The 18,243-nt window shown below is 42.4% G+C and overlaps 1 protein-coding gene across 1 annotated transcript in view; it reads right to left on the reverse strand.

Annotated features, from left to right (window-relative positions):
- scin (scinderin) overlaps positions 1-18,243 on the reverse strand; it is a 128,805-nt gene that overhangs the window by 83,874 nt on the left and 26,688 nt on the right. The window lies entirely within an intron of this gene.

Below are 18,243 nucleotides of genomic sequence, written 5' to 3' on the forward strand. Positions count from 1 at the left end.
CTAATTTATAGATGCTGGAAATCTAACATAGGAACAGAAAACGCTGGGAAACTCAGCAAGTCTGGCAGCATTTGAGGAAAAGTGAAACAGGCTACTATTCCTGTCATAGAAATAAGGAAGTTGGTCAAGGTAATGGAGAAGGTAGAGGAAGCCAGTGAGTGAAACTAAAGAAATTTCTCTGAGAGGGTGAAATAATTGCACACTTCACTCAAGGTTAATAGGTTTGCTGACTGAGTCACTCAACTAACCTACAATCCTCTGAAATTGTAGTATGCCACTCACAAAGAATCAACTCTGAAATTGTCACCAAGCCTATTGACAAAGATAGCATGGTAGCTGCTGGAAAAATTACCACTATGTCCATAATAATCCATAAAAAATAGGAGCAAAATTATGCCATTTGGCCTATCAAGTCTGTTGTTCCTCATCAGAATTTTCCTACATTAACCAAACCCTGACAGACCCGACATGCATCCGATTCCATCTCTAACCTCAATGGGGATTGTTTACTCACCCTTTGAATAGCCTTCTGTAGGATGCAGCTGGACTTCTTGTATAGCTCTGGACCACCCACAGATCTAGCCCTCAGCAGACTATGAAGCTCCTGGTTCATCCAGAGCTTTTGGTTTGGGTATGTCTGGTATGATCTCAAAGGCACACGCTCATCTACATAGATTGTGATGAAGTTGCAGAGGACTGTGGCGCATTCATTCAAACTCAAAGATGACTCCCTGAATATTGTCCAGTCCACTGACTCAAAGCATTGCTGTAAGCATTCCTCCACCTCCCTTGACCATACCTTCTTGGGCCTCACCACTAATGTGGCGGTCCTTAGTCTCTGCCAAGACACTGGGAGTAAAAGTACAGCCAGATGATCGAACTTCCCAAAGTAGAGATGTGGGATGGCATAGCAAGTGTTCTTACTGTGCTATAAGAGTAGTCAAATGTGTACATTCCTCTAACTTCACAGGTGATACGTTGGTGCTAGGTTCTGTTTGAAATCTCCTACAATGATATGGAAGGCATCAGGGTGTGCATTTTCGAGCCTGCTGATAACATTGCTCAGCAAATCCAGAGTCTGCCTGACGCTGGCCTGAGGTGGAGTGTGCACTGCTTCCAAGGTGACAGTGAAAACTTCCCTCAGCAGATAAAATGGGTGACATTTGATTGCTAAATGATCCAGGTCGGGTGACAGGACTGAGACAGAATCGCTACGTTTGTCCATCAGAATGAGTTAATCATAAAACATACTCCACATCCTCTGCTTTTAAAAAACTTGGCTGACCTGTCTTTGCAGAGAATTGTGAAACTGTCGGGCTGCAGCACTGCATCCAAAATAGTGGGATTTAGGCATGTTTCTGTGAAGCAGAGTACGTAGCCATCCTTGATGTCCCTCTGATGCAGCAATCTTACTCTGAGGTATTCAGTTTTATTTTCCAGGGACTGTACAGGATAATCGGGAGTGGGGGTCTAAAGCCTTTGTGCTTCAATACGTATTCTAGCCCCCCTCAAAAGAGATGTTAACATTGTATTTGCCTTCTTTACCCGATTCAACTTGAATGTTAAACGTGAGGTATCCCTGAAGGCTCTCAAATCCTTTTGCACCTCTCATTTTGGAACTTTCTTCCCACTTAGAAAATAGTCTACACCTTTATTCTTCCTACCAATGGCATGGCTACTCACTTCCCTACACTGTATTCAGTCTGGCACTTTTTCCCCACTCTCCCACTCTTTCCAAATCTTTATGCAGACTTCCTGCCCCTGTGACACTACCTAATCCCCCGCCTGTTTTCGTATTGCCTGCAAATTAGGCCACAATATTATAAGTTCCTTCACCCAGATCATTAATGTATGAATTTAAATTTGTGGTCGCAAATTCACTGGAACCTGCAACCATCCAAAAAGTACCTACCTCACAGATGCCAAACATGAGCTCTTAGTCATATCCCATGCACCATGCATGACTCCACCATCAGATATCAAGTCGTTTTCTCCCATGCAGTCATATACCTCAACTCCTTGTAATGTCAAGCTTGTTGCTACCACTGCATCCTGCCCAATATCCCCAAGCAGAACTGACCAGATAGACCTATTGTTTCAGCTTGCTCTTGCCTCAATGAATGTATATCTTCCTAGGATATCCACAGGGTTTGTCATGATTAAAAAAGGCATCGTTTTTTTGAACTTTGCTCAACGCGTGATGCTAGAGCTCGCCAGTGGTGGGCAGTGACCGAGCAGCCCCGTTAGCAACCTCATTAGAGGTCTTTCAGCCCAGTGTGGCAGTGGCATAGGATTGTGCTTATTTGATTGAGTCCATTCTTCGTTTTTGACACAAGACAGGGGAGGCCGTTAATAATTTGCATTTCACGGAGGGGAGGACAGTAAGCTGATGGTGAGCACTGTATTGCTCGGAGGGGACGATGGTAGGCTGATGAGTTGCATGGTGTATTTTCCAAGTTTTGAATAGACTCGCTCAATTTGGGCTGTGATGTCAGCATCTCCCTCTCGAATTACCTCCCCCAACTCCCCTTACGCACTACCAATTGACTTAAGGGAGCGAGCAAACTCTACAGGTATAGTAGAAAATTTGAGGGAAATTTTCATTCTAAAGAAGGAATTTTTACATGCCGTGACTCAGCTGCTGGCCTGCCACTTTGCTGTTGTTGTAAGCATTGCAAGAGGTGGATTGTGTAGGTTAGAAATTAATTGTACTGTGAAGTTTTCGTATTTTTTACGGTTTTCTCATTTAGTTCTTTATTATGCCATTTAAAAAATATTTCATTAACTCCTGTGATGCAGTACGAGAAACTGAAAAGGTTTCACTCTCAGATAAGGCGAGTATTGATTACATGTCAAATGCTGCTGAAGAGGTTTTGTGTGATAAACTGAAAACCAACAGCTTCTCTACCCAGACTGATAAGAGATTTCACCAATAAACGTCATGCTGTAGCATTTGTAAGATTTGTAAATGATGGAGAAATTTAAGAAAACTTTTTCTGTTGCAAAGAGCTGCCCAAAACAAGCAAAGGCCAAGATAGATATATTTAATGACGAAGGGTCTCGGCCCAAAACGTCGACATCGCTTCTCCCTATAGATGCTGCCTAGCCTGCTGTGTTCCACCAGCATTTTGTGTGTGTTGTTGTTAGATATATTTAATGTTTTGTCTTCATATCTGGAAACAAAAGGTCTGTCTTGGAGGAACTGTGCTGGCATCTGTACCGATGGCATCCCATCAGTGGCTAGCTCCATGAAAGGTTTTGTTTCTTTTGTAAAAAAAAGAATATCTTGACATTGTCACAACACAATGCTTTCTTCACAGAAAGGAGCTGACATCAAAAACTCTTGGCGATGAAATGGAAAAAATTCTGGATGATGCTACAAAATGGTTAACTTTACTAAAGAGCAGTTCACTTGATAATGTTTAAAGAAAACTGTGTGAAAACCTGGACAAAGAGCTCACCAGTCTCCTGCTACTTAACAGAAATCTGTTGGCCTGGCAGAGGACGACTTCTCAACAGGGCATTTGAACTGAAAGGTGAACTGCAGGGGTACTTCCAAGAAAATAGTAGGCCAGATTTTGCTGGGTGCTTTGAAGATGAAGAACGGCTGCAGAAACTAACCTACTTAGCAGACTTTTTTTTTATCATGTGAACCACTTGAACAAGTTTTTGCAAGGCCCTGGAGAAAAGGTTTTGACCTCAAGTGACAAGATTCTTGGATTTAAAAGGAAACTTTATCTTTGGAAAAACCATGTTGCAAAAGGAAATCTTGAAATGTTTCCACTCCTGCTTGAGCTTGAGAGTGAGGAAGGACATCAGAAAGTCTCGAGTCTTACTGAAAACAGAAATATATTGCCTGCCTTATGAGTTTTAAAAATTTATGGAAGGAAAAGAAAAAGATTAATTTCAAGAAAGGTAAACTAAGCTTAACTACCTGTTTTTATCAAGAAATATTGGCTAAACATTCTCTACTCAAAGAACATTGACAATTACTTTTGGATTATTATATCTAGAACTTATTGTTCAAGCTAATGTACCGAGAGCTGTAGATATAATAATTCTTACTTAGGGGTTCCCTGAGACCTGAAGATTATTTCAAGGGTTCCTCCAGGGCAAAAAGGTCGAGAAGGGCTGCTGTGCAGTCCATTCCATGAACTTCCATGATAGTTCAGATGCCCTCTACCACTTTTGCCAGCATTGAATACCCTGACCCTAACCAGTTCATCTTCATCATGAATGTACATTTCCTCTACACCTCCATCCCATGTGAAAGTTCAAATTTCAGTCTAAATTTATTATCAAAGTATATACACCACATACAAACTTGGTTATTTTCTTGCAGCATTTACAAGAAAATAAAGAAATGCAATTTACAAAAACTATACATAACAAGAACAGATACATGTCCAAAAGAGGACAAATTGTGCAAGTAATTTAAAAAAAGTAAATAACCGTACTGAGAACATGAGATGTAGAGTACTTGAAAGTGAATCTGTAGTTTGTGGAGTCAATTCAGTGTTGAGGTGAGTGAAGTTATACATGCTGGTTCAGGAGCCTGAAGGTTGTGGAATAATAACTGTACCTGGTGGTTTGGGATTTAAGGCTCCTGTACCTCCTGCCTGATGATAGTAGCAAGAAGAGAGGGAGACAGGTCAAATCCAGGCAGTTGGAATGGGCTCAGGTGGAGGATCTTGGCTGGCACAGAGTAGTGGGTCTGAACACCAGTTCATTTTCTGGTCTTGGGCCTTGACACTTTAATCCGGCTTGAAGACTGCTCCAGCGCCCTCTCCTCCAGGCATGGCTGATCTTTGTTTGGTTCAAGGTGCCATATCTGCAATCCTGAGAGTATCAGGAGGGTGTGATGGTTCTCCCTTTCTTCATTGAACAGAGGCCTAACAATTCTCCAAAACACACTCGTTTACCTGGCTAAACCTGTCCTCATATCTTCACCTCTCCTCACTATTTCTAGATCGAAAGTATAGCAATGGACACTTGTATGGCACCAAGCTATGCCTGTCTTTTTGTTGGACATGTGGAACAGTCTTTGGTTAAGTCAGAGTTGGGCACGCTCCCTCAACCATTTTTCTGATACACCTATGACTGAGTTGGTACTACTTCAAGCATCCATGTAAAACTGAATTTTTTTTTCTTTTGTAATGTATTTCTACCATGTTCTCACATTTACATGGTCCATCTCTTCTGGAGGAAATCCAAGCAACACACACAAAATGCTGGAGGAACTCAGCAGGCCAGGCAGCATCTTCCCTCCATTATCTCAGATTCTGTTGTTTCTACTGCAATTGCTCTGATGGTGAGACATTGTGTACAGGTGTTTCTGAAATATCTTCCATCTTTCTTGACATGCCTTCCACTCTACCATAGTGGATAAAACATTGGTCTGCATCTTATCGACTTTCACACCTCTGCACTCACTCCTTCTCTTGGACAGAGCAAGAACAGAGTTCCTCTGATCCTTATCTTACACCCCAACAGACCCTGCATTCAAATGACCATCTTTCACAATTCCTGTCAGCTCCGACAAATTTCCACTATCAGACACATATTTCTCTTCCCTTTCATCATGTTAAAGAATTCCTTCCCTTCGTGATTCCCTAGTTCACTCTCATTTCCCTCCTTGGCACTCACTACCATTTGACATTTTCCCAAGCAACCAGGAAGGATCAGTCTGTCCTTTCACCTCTTGCCTTCCACTGTTCAAGTACTCAAACAGCCTTTCTAAGCTAAGAAGATGGCCAATTGTCTGGGCTCCATTCTGGCCAAAATGATCCACCCAGACTAGCCCTGCAATATCCATCTAGTCTGGTGCCTGCTCCATCTGTCCCAGAAGACTGGTTTGTCAGTCAGGAGAAGGCTTTTCTCTCTCAGTCACGAGAAGGTGTTTCACAGGGTGAAGAGTGGATACCTCCTCATAATTTTCCATGCGTTCAACTTTGATCCACATCTGTGGCCAAGTTTTTGTATTCCGTGCTTTTGCCCGTTTTTTCCGCATGCCGCGTTTTGTGCGAGAGAAGGGGGTTTGGGGGATGATGTTCTTGTTTCCTTTTGTTACTTTTTGCACAGTTGGAGGGGGGGTTTGGAACATTGAGGCAAACGCGGAAGGTGTGTGAGGGCTCAGCAGCAACTACTGATAGGATGGATCTCTGATGCTGGAGAAGGAGACCCTGGGTCCTATCACAGAGGGTGGGCCTCTGTCCCTTGCTACATTTTGTTATTTTATTTTGAGCAGGCAAAGGGGTTTGGGGGTTGATGATCATGTTGCTGTTCTTCTTGTTGAGCGGGGGACAGTGTTTGATGCTTTTCTTTTGAACGACCCACGGTTTTCTTTGTTTTATGGCTATCTGGAGAAGGCGAATCTCAGAGTTGTGTACTGCATACATACTTCGATAATAAATGAACCTTTGACTCTTGCATGGTGCTGTGGAGTGCCTGGTGAAAGTCAATGGCTTCTTGCCAGTGCCCTTTCACTTTGAGGGGGGTGCATCAAGGGTGTCTCATGTCTGGACAGTTGCATTCTATCTGGGTACAGTCATTCCAATTGATAAGGGGGGCAAAACTTGCTCACGATACTAGAGTGCAGGTTGGGACGACTTAGATTGACTTTTCACCAGGGCAAAACACTGAACATAAACAAACTGGTGGCCTCAATCCTGAGGTATCAGTTGGCCACATTGGTCCTGCCTGCTGTCATTGTCACCATGAATATGATGGTAGATTTCTTTTGGGGAGCAGGAAGTACAAAGTCACTACTCTGGTCCGGAGTTTCCCAATTGAGGAGTGTGGGCTGTTGCTGATATGTGTAGGTACACAACTAATGGCTCTCTACCCCAGGACACCTGTTCACTCAGCATGGGCAGGACTGGGGACATCTTTCTTCCACCAATGCATTGCCATCAGGAGGATGAGAGGCCCTCAGCAGCTACTATCGGTTCAGCTCTGTGTGGAAGCTGTGCAGATTATATCAGGAATTACTACAGGCCGGGAACATGGCTTTCTCCAGTCAGAGTGCAGCAGAGAGAATGCTTTGGCTGTGAGGGAGGATAGATCCTGCTGGCACCACAGGGGGCTTGCGTGTGTTCTGGATAATGTAGATCATGTTATAATTTAAAACTGTAAAGAGTGTGTTTATGAAGTACTGTAATATTGTAAAATATGATCTTGTAATCAATAAATAAACTACATTTGAAAAGGTGGGAAACTGTCTTTCCATTTAAAGCAGTGATTCACTTGCAATCTTTCCAATATAGTATACTGCATTCAGTATTAAAAATAGCACCTCCTCTATACTAGAGAAAACATCCACAGATTGGAGTACCCGGTCTCAACCTACAGGAGAGACCCTGGGCTTCCAGCTGCCTGCTACATTAATTCTCCATCCAACTCCCACTCTGATCCCTTTGTCTGTGGCCTGCTCCACTGTTGCAGTGAGGCCTAACACATACTCATAGAACAACACCTCATCTTCACAGCAACCAACAGGACTCACTATCGATAAAGTAACTCACCCTTTCTTTCAATCTGATTCAGGACTGGTCATTTTTGTTTGTCATCCTTTTTTTTTGTACTACCAGGCCTGCTGGGTACACATCATGAGCCCTGTGGACCTCTGTGATGAGCTGTAGAGCACTGAGCTTCTGGGTTTTTGAACACCCCTATTTACTAATAGTTATCTTAACTAGAGTTGTTAAGCCCTTGTGCTTTCTGTTTAACCCTGTCAAGTTAATTGTGACTGGCACAGACTTTCTGCAATCTGTGATTATTTAAAGTGGACTCCCAATTAGCATTCATCCTGGGGTGTTGAGAATGATTTGTCTCGCAGTGTTGCTCCCTCGTGCCACTGTTATTCTGTTGGAATTATATATAACCTCTTGCTTCCATCTCTACAGGGGAGTCTGCCATTCCTCCATACCAGGGTTCAGTCATTGCCTGAGACCCAGTAGAACTGACTATACATTACACAGACTTAACAGTAGTAGCAATAGGGTACACAGACCAAGGAATTCTACTGCAACATTATTTTGTTCCACCCTTTGTTCCACCCATTGGTGTCTTCACCTTCTCTGCTGTCTAGAGTGACTTATTCCTCCTTTTCTCAGTTCTCTTCAAGAGCTTCTGGTCATTTCCCCTTTCCCCCTTCTCCCTTGCTCCATTCCCCAATCTGGCTCCCATTTTACCCCTTCTCTTCTCCTCACCTGCCTATCACATCCCTCTAGTGCTTCTCCTCTTTCCCTTTCTCTCATTGTCCATTCTCCTCTCCTATCAAGATTCTTTCTTCTTCAGCCCTTTACCTCTTCCACCTATCACCTCCCACTTTCTTACTTTATCCCCTCTCACTCACTGGCCTCCTTCCCCATCATCAGGTTTCACCTGTAAGAACACGAAGGCCAAGGGAGGGGAAGGAATACCCAGCTTAGTGTACCTTCTTCCAATTCTGGCTTTTTTTCCCTTCCTTTCCATTCCTGATGCAGGGTTTTGACCTGTAGTGTCAAATGTTCATTCCTCTTCATACAAGCTACCTGCCTTGCTGAGTTCCTCTAGTACGCTGTGTGTATTCATCTAATTCATTAACCACACAAATGCTGACAGATCTACTGAATCCTTTACAACATTTTCTGATTTTAAGTCTAACACCGACACTTGGTAGATAAAACTGAACCCAATATTTTTAATCTAATTGTTTCTGCAGGCTGAATTACATTAACCCACTGTAAAACAGTAGCACATTAATCACCACTCACTGAAATGTTCTTCGCTTCAATGTGACTTCATTTATATTTTTTCTTATATTGGCAGCATAAATAGATAATATGTTGTGGGAACCACAAGATATATTTATTCAACAATAGGGACCCGAATAAGTAACACATGAACACTGGAATTTAAAAGAGGTCTATCACCTACTTTCCACTTAATAGGAAGGTATGCTTTCTTAAACAAGTTTATGAGTTTCCTTATGTAGTAAATGCTACTTTATTTTCTCTAGAGGGGAGTAGTTTCAACTAACTCTCATAGAACCAGTCCGCATAACTTAGGTGCATGTTGGTGAAATATTGAAGGAGGGCTGCACTATCAGAAATTGCTTAAGTACATTATTAAACTGAAGCTCCATCTAAATCAATATAAAGGATGTTCCAAAATAATCTAATGACATTTTGCAAGCGTCCTCGTCAAAGGTTCTCCTTTCTCTGAAACAAAGTAACTGGTCATTAGCCCAACTAGTGCCTGTATAACATGCTGCTGTAGTCTTCAGAGATGGCTCAAGTAAGATTAGCTACAAATTGCTTTGGAGGTAGGAAGAAATTCAATACTCTTCATCCCCTTTTGTTTTGTTCTTGTAATTGAGCAGAAATTTATATTCAAATTAATCTTCTTGAATGGAAGATTGTGTCTCTGTTTATAAAAGTCACACAACACTGAAACAGACCCTTCAATCTACAGTGCTGACCATTAATTTCTGCCTTTCCAAGAGTAGGTTAATCCTTTTCCTTAATTTCTTTTCCAATATTTTCCCTGCGACTGAAGTTACACTAACCAATCTGTAATTACCTTGGTTATCTCTGTATAGGTACCACATTTGTTGCTTGCACTTCACCTGCAGCCGACAAATATCTAAAAATCTCTGTCACAGCCCCAGCAATCTCTTCCCTTCCTTCCCTTAGCAGCTCATGTGTGGTACCTTATCAAAGATCTTCCGAAAATCCAAGTACACAACACCCAATGATTTTCCATTGTCTACCTTGCTTTTTATTTTTTCAAATAATCCCAACAGTTTTGTCAGGCAAGACTTTCCCTTTGGCCTTGGCCTTTTTTATCTTGTGCCACCAGGTACCCCAAAACCACATCCTTAGCAATTAACTCAAACATCTTTCTAACCACTGTGGTCAGTTTAACAAGTTTCTTTCTTCTGTCTCCCTTCCTTCTTGAAGAGTGGAGTGAGATCTGCATTTCCCCAGTCCTCCAGAACCATGCCACTCTCTTCAGCCACTTCTTTCAGAACTCTGGGGGTGTGCACAATCTGGTCCAGGTGAGTTATCCACCTTTAGACCTTTCAGTTTCCCAAGTCCCTTCTCCCTAGTAATGGCAACTTCACTTACTTCTGCCCCCCGACACTCTTGAAGTTCCAGCACACAGCTCCTCAAGACTGATGCTGTGTTGTGTCATTTTGTTTTTCTTCTTCTTTCTCTGTGGGCACTGGGGGTTGGTCTTTTTTTTTTCTTTTTAATTGGGTTCTTTAAGTTTTCTTGCTTTGCGACTGCCTGTTAAGCCAACAAATCTCAACGTTGTATCATTTTTGTTGATATTAAATGCACTTTGAATCTCTGAAATACTTATTAAGTATTCATTACTTCTACCATCAGGGAGGAGTTACAGTACAGGGGTCTGGGGATCCACAATCAACGATTTAGAACTCATTCCTTTTCTCTCCACCACCAGATTTCTGGTTCATAAACTCATTATTCCTTTTTTTGCAGTATTTACTGTACGTGCTGCTGCCACAAAGCGAATTTCATGTCATTTAGTACAGTGTTAATAAACCTGATTTTGGTTCCACAATAATCAGGAGGATTCTTGCAAACACGAGGAAATCTGCAGATGCTGGGAATTCAAGCAACACACACAAAATGCTGGTGGAACACAGCAGGTCAGGCAGCATCTATAGGGAGAAGCACTGTTGACGTTTCGGGCCAAGACCCTTCGTCAGGTCTAACTGAAAGCACTGTCGACATTTTGGGCAGAGATCCTTCTTCAGGACTAACTTTTAGTTAGTCCTGACAAAGAAAGGTCTCAGCCCGAAACATCTACAGCGCTTCTTCCTATAGATGCTGCCTGGCCTGCTGCATTCCACCAGCATTTTGTGTGTGTTGCTAGGAGGATTCTTGCAAAAGCTGTGGCTGCAAAAGGAACAAAGAATCTTTCCTCTTGCAACACGAATCTCAGCAACCACATTCTGCAAGATGATGACAAAGCAAGGCTGTATCACGCGAAACATATTCTATGACCCAATAATTTAAAAATAATTATCTAGTCAACATTAAACATATCTGATGTTTAACTCAGAAACAACATTACTATTTTTAGCCTTCTTATACAACAGTCAATATAATATTCAGTAGTTGATTTGACAGAATTATTTCTGTGCCTATATCCTACGTGACAAAATGTAAAAAAATGTATCATTAATTTCTGGGGAAAGTAGTAAGGAAACAATCTAATGAACAATGAAGACACAGTGAAAGGAATGCAGATGCTTGGCCAATAGAATTCCTCCAGGAGATTGTTTTGAATGAAATGATAAAGTTCTAAACTACTCAAGGTCTGAACAAATTGTTACCATCAGTGGAACCCAAGGAATACTGACAGCAATGTTGAAAAGGACTGAAAAAAAGCCCTCAGTGAACACCAACCCCTTCACAGATCTTCTCATCAAGTCAAAAATCTTGTACACCCTTCTTAACACCAATGGGGAAGGGCACATCCATTTAATTGGGCTGTGGGGTAAACCTGCACCAAACCTTCTTCCACGTGTTGCCTCTTACTCAGCAATGAAAATAAAGACAGGGTAGTGAAGCCTACTTTAATCACCTCGATCAGAATTATACTTACGTCCCACCACCTCCCCCCACTGTATTAGCCTGACTGCCCCTCCCATTGACTGCAAGTCTGAAGCTTAGTATTCTGCGCTAAATGGCTCACCTCCTGACATTTCAAAACCTACCCTTTACCAGGAAGGGTGCAGCTGCAAGACTTAAAAAGTTCACCCACTTTTGGTGCATTAAAAGGGTGCTACTCACTAATGTTCATTGAATCTCCCACAAAAAATCAAGAAATTACTGTAAAACTGTGAAAATAAGATTGTCAGGATGATCTCCTTTCACTTATCACTTCAAAAATCTCACGTTTTAAACTTAGAAAATACTTCGCAGTTCCTTCACATTGCTGAGTTAAGTCCTGGAACGCCTTACCCTACAGCAATGTGGGAATGCATTCAGCAGTGGGCTGCATGAAGACGGCTCACCAGTGAGTTCAGTGGTTCTCAGAGGGAGCCAGAAATAGGGAATAAACATTTGCCTCGGCAACAATGTCACATCATGTGACCAAATATTTACTCTGTGAATAGCCTCCTGAAATTTTCGTATGTGTACCAGAGAAATAAAGCCATAAAGCCAACTGAAACAGAAATGTTTATCCTGTATCTGGGATCAGATATTAAACGAAGGTAATTAAGCAGGGACCAGCCTTTGAGAGCACAGCATCAAGTTCACTGCATGCTCTCAATCTTTTTTATGTCCAGGGTGACTTGGAACTGTGACGCTCACCAAGATAATACCTGCTCAGGAAAATGAATTAATTAATTTACTAAAAAAAATTTCATACAAAACTAAAATATCATGATGGCTGTTTGCCTGTCATTTTTAATATCTTTTTACTGTGATGTTTTTGTTATTAGCAGGAGAACAATCATGATTTTTTTCCTAAGGTTGCAATGTTTTTCACATGGATGAAAATCTAAATTGTCCCTGTGTAAAAATGAATAGTTTAAATATTATCAATAAAGTACCATTACACTCCTAACATGCGACTTGTGATTAAATTTCCCAAAGGGAACAGATATTTATCATGTGCAGAGCTTTTTACGGTTGGCTACCATTTACTTCCTGCTGGTACAGTAACGAAAACAGGCATAAAATGTTTCTTACATTGGACTTAACCACAGCCCCACTGCCTATTGCCAGAACACGATCAAAGCTGCTTTTATTCATTGGGTCCCCATAAAAACTACTTTGTTTCAAAATTCAGTGTTTGTTCCTGCTAAAATAAAATGTTGCTTTATTTTTAGAAAAGCAACAGCTAGTTTAAACTCACTCCAAGCTTGGCGTAGCAAACCCGTTAACCTTTAAATGTCCTAACCAAATCAAGTTAAATGTGTCACACCTAACTATCTGCTGCAAACACTTTTCAGCCAATTTTTGATTTTGTTTTATTTCAGTGAAATCAGGATAGGAACATTTCTTGAGTTTCACTTTTGACAAGTGAATATTCCGTTTATTTGTTCTTGTGATGTGACATGGCTCACAAGACTTCAGAGAAATGAGTGTAATTCCAAGCTGACATTCCACTGCAGCTCTGATGGAATAATTCACCATTGCAGCTTCATCTTTCAGATGAGATTTTAAACCCAGGCCCAATTTGATCGGTCAAGTAGATGTAAATGAACCCATGAAGTCAGGCCAAAGAAGGGCAGTGATAATTCCCTGATGCCCAGAACAATGTTTACTCCTCAATCATCATTAAAATATAAATATCAGATTATTACTGGTCCACATCTTGCTGATCTAGTTGTCCCCAATAAAATTGCTGCTTGTAATGTCCCCATACCCATACCAACTTGGTCTGAATATGAAGAGCCAATCTCACCAGTTGGAAGTATCCTCAATTCTGTGAGGTGGCCTGAGCAGTGTTAGTGTTTCCAGCAGTGCACTGAAGAAGCATTGGATATGCCATATCCCAAATACACCCAGAAACTTTGATAGCCAGTAAAGAATTGTATCAAAGCTGTTTAGGAGTTCTCATTGAATTGAAATATTTCTGACATTATGAAATCATTAAGCATTAAAAAAAAACTATTACATTTGAAATAAATTAACAAGAATATCATAGTAAAAATATAAAACTTTTTGCACTTAGTAAGCAAAATCTAATTAATTAGGAAGAGGAGGAGGAAACTAGAGGTCCGTGAACCATTTCTCATCGTGGGATCAGAGGTGAGAGGATCAGCAACTTTAAATTCATCGACATTAGCATTTCAGAGGATCTGGGTCCAACACTTAAGTACCATCATGAAGAAGGTATGGCAGCACCTTTACCTTCTTAGAAGCTTGCGAAGATTCGGTATGTCAAACTTCTATATATGTGCAGTGTACTTTATTGACTGGTTGCATCACAGCCTGGTGTGGAAGCACCAACGCCTTTGTAGGGAAAAGCCGACAAGAAGTAATGGATATAGCCCAGTCCATCGTGAGTAAAGCCCTCTGCACCATTGTGCACATCTACATGGAGCGCTGTCGCAGGAAAACAGCATCCACCATTAGAACCCCACCACCCAGGTAATGTTCTCTTCTCACTGTTGCCATCAGGAAGAAGGTTCGGGAGCCTCAGGACTCACACCACCATGTTCAGGAGCAGTTGCTATCTCTCAGCCATCAGGCTCTTGAACCAGTAGGGATAGCTTCACTCGCCCCATCACTGAACTATTCCTATAACCTAAGGACTTACTTTCAAAGACTCTTCATCTCATGCTTTTGATTTTATTGCTGATTTATTATTATTATTTTATTTCTGTATTTGCACAGTTTGTTGTTATTTTTTTGCCCATTGATTGTTTGTCCATCGTGACAAGTGAGGTTCACTGTCATTTAACTGCATATAATTGTGTATATAATGTACAGTCATCCCTTGGTATCCGCGGGGGATTAGTTCCAGGACCCCTGCGGATACCAAAATCCGCGGATGCTCAAGTCCCTTATATAAAATGGTGTAGTATTTGCATATAACCTATGCACATCCTCCCGTATACTTTAAAACATCTCTAGATCACTTATAATACCTAATACAATATAAACGCTATGTATTGTTATACTGTATTGTTTAAGGAATAATGACAGAAAATAAGTCTGTACATGTTCAGTACAGACGCAACCATCGTAGCTTTTCTGGGAACGCTGATGCAGTCTTGGCATCAGCCAATGCTGATTCTCCCGTGATCTTTAAGTTCTTGAGGCCTCTCGCTCACAACACAAGTAGTGAGCGAACGAGACGCGAGGCGACCAATGCTCAAGCAACGAGTGCTGGAGAGAGGCTCAGGATCTGTGAAATGGCGGGAGGCTACAGCAGGGTATGCCTACACATCACTTCATTCGCGTGGATTCAGCGCAGGGCTCGGCACGCGGCAAATTTAAGCTTTGCTTTTTGGATCATTCCGGAATTTTTTTTCCATTTTTTTTTGATCTGCAGTTGGTTGAATCTGCGGATGCGGAACCCACAGATATGGAGGGCCAACTGTATATAGAGGTGAGACAACGTTTCTTCAAACCAAGGTATTAAAATACATAACAAACATAACACACAATAACTTACGAAGGTAAGGATAAAATTTACAGATGAATCACACATAAATAACAAACCAATGTGTATTAATATTAAATATCTTAAGGTAGGGAATAGATTAATCAATGATACTTTGAATATGATGCAGCCAGGAGTTCAGAAACCTTATGGCCTGGGTGAAGAAACTGTTTCTCATCCTGACCGTTCTTGCTTTTATGCATCATAGTCTCCTGCCTGATGGTAGAAAGTCAAAGAGGATGCTGGTGCAGGGCTCTCAGTACCATTAACTGTGGTGTTAACTGTTCAGGCTAACAAAATGGCTTCTCTGTAATGTTACTTAATGTTGTAATGGGTTTCTGTAGCTGGAATGTCTGGGTTATAACTGCAAATGAGGGGGGGCATTACACCGTACTCACACTGAAATATTGCACTGTTGGCGGGGCTACGCAGTTCACCCTAGGTGAACGGGAGTAAATTGGGGGCACAGACGCTACACTGGGTAAATGGGTGGGATCCTTAACAACGCTAAGGGCCTTGCGTATGTAGCGCTCCTGATAAATGTCCCTGACGGATAGTGGGGAGACCTCTGTAATCCTCTCAGCTGTTTTCACAGTAGGCCGTAGGGACTTCAGATCTGATGCTTGACTACTCCCATACCAGATGGAGAAGCAACTTGCCAGGATGCTCTCAATGGTGTTCCTGTAAAATGCAGTTGGGATAAGGGGTGGGAACCTTGCTTGCCTCATTAGGAAGTGGAGGTGCCACTGTGCCTTCTTGTTCAGGGAGATGATACTTAGGGACCAGATAAGGTCATCAGTGATATGAAGTCCCAGGAACTTGGAGCACTTAACTCCCTCTACAGAGGAGCCACGTATTCTCACAGGGGGTTGGTTTGTCTGCACATTCCTGAAGTCCACAATGATTTCCTTTGTCTTCTCTACATTCAGGTTCAGGTCGTTCTGCTCACACCAGTCCACCAGACGCTCCACTTCCTCTCTATACTCTGCCTTGTCATTGAAGGCCAGCCACTGTTTCGTCATCCACAAGCTCGGTAACACGGTTTAAGCTGAATCCCACGACAGTCATGTGTCAGCAGTGGACTGAGCACACAGCCCTGGGGAGCCCCAGTGCCCAGCGTAACGGGATGAGAGACACTGATGCCCACACGGACTGACTGGCCTTTTTGTTACGAAGTCCAGTATTCAGTTGCAGAGGGAGGTGTTGAGATAAAGGAAGGATAGTTTCTCCACCAGTTTCTGCAGTGTGATGGTGTTGAATGTGGAACTGAAGATGATAAACAGCAGTCTGGCATATGAGACCCCGTTTTCCAGGTAGGACAGGACAGAGTGAAGGGCAGAGACAACTGCATCATCCGTGCGGTAGTTCAATTTGAGTGATAAGCAAACTGGAAAGGGTCCAGAGTAGCCAAGAGAAAGGTTTTAATGTACTCCATGACTTCCTTTGATTCTATTTTGTTTCTTGTATTTACTATGACCGCTGGCAAAAAATAAACCTCAGGTTGTAAGTGGTGACATATATTGTTATGCCGTCGGCCCCCTCCTTTGTGAGAATCTCAAGAACCCTAGTCAAGGGGGGGTCAGCTGACCCAAAAGAGGAAGAGACGCGCTGAATAGACACAGGAAAATGGGAGAGAGAGAGAGAGAGACCACGTTCTCCCAAGAAGCAGAATAAAGGTGACATTGACTATTGTCTCATGGAGACCACGTGAAAAGCCCTCGGGCAAAGTGGGCTGGTTGAGAGAGAGATCGCATTACCTGCAACTTGATTGACACCTGCGATCCCGTGAAGAAGTATAAAGGAGTGTCTGGGGGGGGGGGGGAACCCTCAGACACACCCAGGAGACACCAAGGAAGTACGATATCGATTCTCGTGGGAGCGGGAAGGCATTTTGAAGGAAGCCACGTGCGTTAGATTCCGAATTTCGAATCTGTGGCTAGAACCAACGAAAGACTGCTTTTAACTAACAACGGGGAAGTCTGCTCCCCTGATTCCAAGGATTTGCTCTGCCAAGACGACGGGCAAGTGTTTATCATTTCTAAATCATCTCTCTCTCTCTACAACGTGAAAACCCCAGCGGTTCCCAAAAGGGAAAAGCCTGCAAACTTCTGAGTGACTCTTTATATTTCAATTGGACTCAGTATTACCCCTAGACAACTGTAGAGCTTATTTCTGATTGATTATGGTTACACCGGTGTTTTAGATTGAGTTTTGATGATGTATATGATCTGGATGTTTTGTATTAACCATACGTTTGTGCCCTTTTTGAATAAAACGTTTGAAAATAGTAGCATCCGACTCAGCTGATCCATCTATCTTTGCTGGTAAGTTACCTGGTCACGGGGTTACGTAACAAGTGGGGGCTCATCCGGGATTTGAAACCAAATGGGAGGGTCAGTGAATCGGGCTGTAAGTCCAAACTTAAATCTGGTTACGCAGGTAGCCAGACGGGAAACCAGCAAAGATGGATGTGGGTGAATTTATGAGAAACCCGATGGTAGAGGCGCTAGGGAAGGCTACAAAATCAGACTTGGTAAATTTGGCGCAGGCGTTAGACCTCACAGCGGTGAAGCCAGCAATGAAAAAGCAGGAAGTGCGAAGGGTCATACAACAGCATTACGTTGGGAAGGTGTTTGTAGCTGAGGATTTGGAAAATATTCCCGAAAGGAGATTAGCCAGTGGGACAGATCAGGCAGAGTTGGAGAAAGCAAGGCTTGCCCATGAGCTTAAAGTAAAGCAGCTAGAAGCAGAAGCAGAAGAGAAAGAGAAACAAAGGAGCCATGAATTGAAGCTGAACAGACGAAGGCAGGAGCGAAGAGCTCAAGGGGAAGAGAGAGAGGAGGGGTTTGATGTTAGTCGGGCGTTGAGGTTGGTCCCCCCGTTCGAGGAGACGGATGTTGATAGTTATTTCTTGATTTTTGAAAAGGTGGCAGTGAATCAGAAGTGGCCCAGAGAGCAGTAGGTGGCGTTGTTACAAAGTGTGTTACGAGGGAAAGCACAGTGGGTATATGCCGCGCTGCCCCCAGAAAGGGACGGGAATTATGATCAAGTAAAGGAGGCCATTCTCCGAGGTTATGAGTTAGTACCTGAGGCGTATAGACA

The sequence above is a fragment of the Hemitrygon akajei genome, chromosome 8 (genome assembly GCF_048418815.1).
Source record: "Hemitrygon akajei chromosome 8, sHemAka1.3, whole genome shotgun sequence".
Lineage (NCBI taxonomy): Eukaryota > Metazoa > Chordata > Chondrichthyes > Myliobatiformes > Dasyatidae > Hemitrygon > Hemitrygon akajei.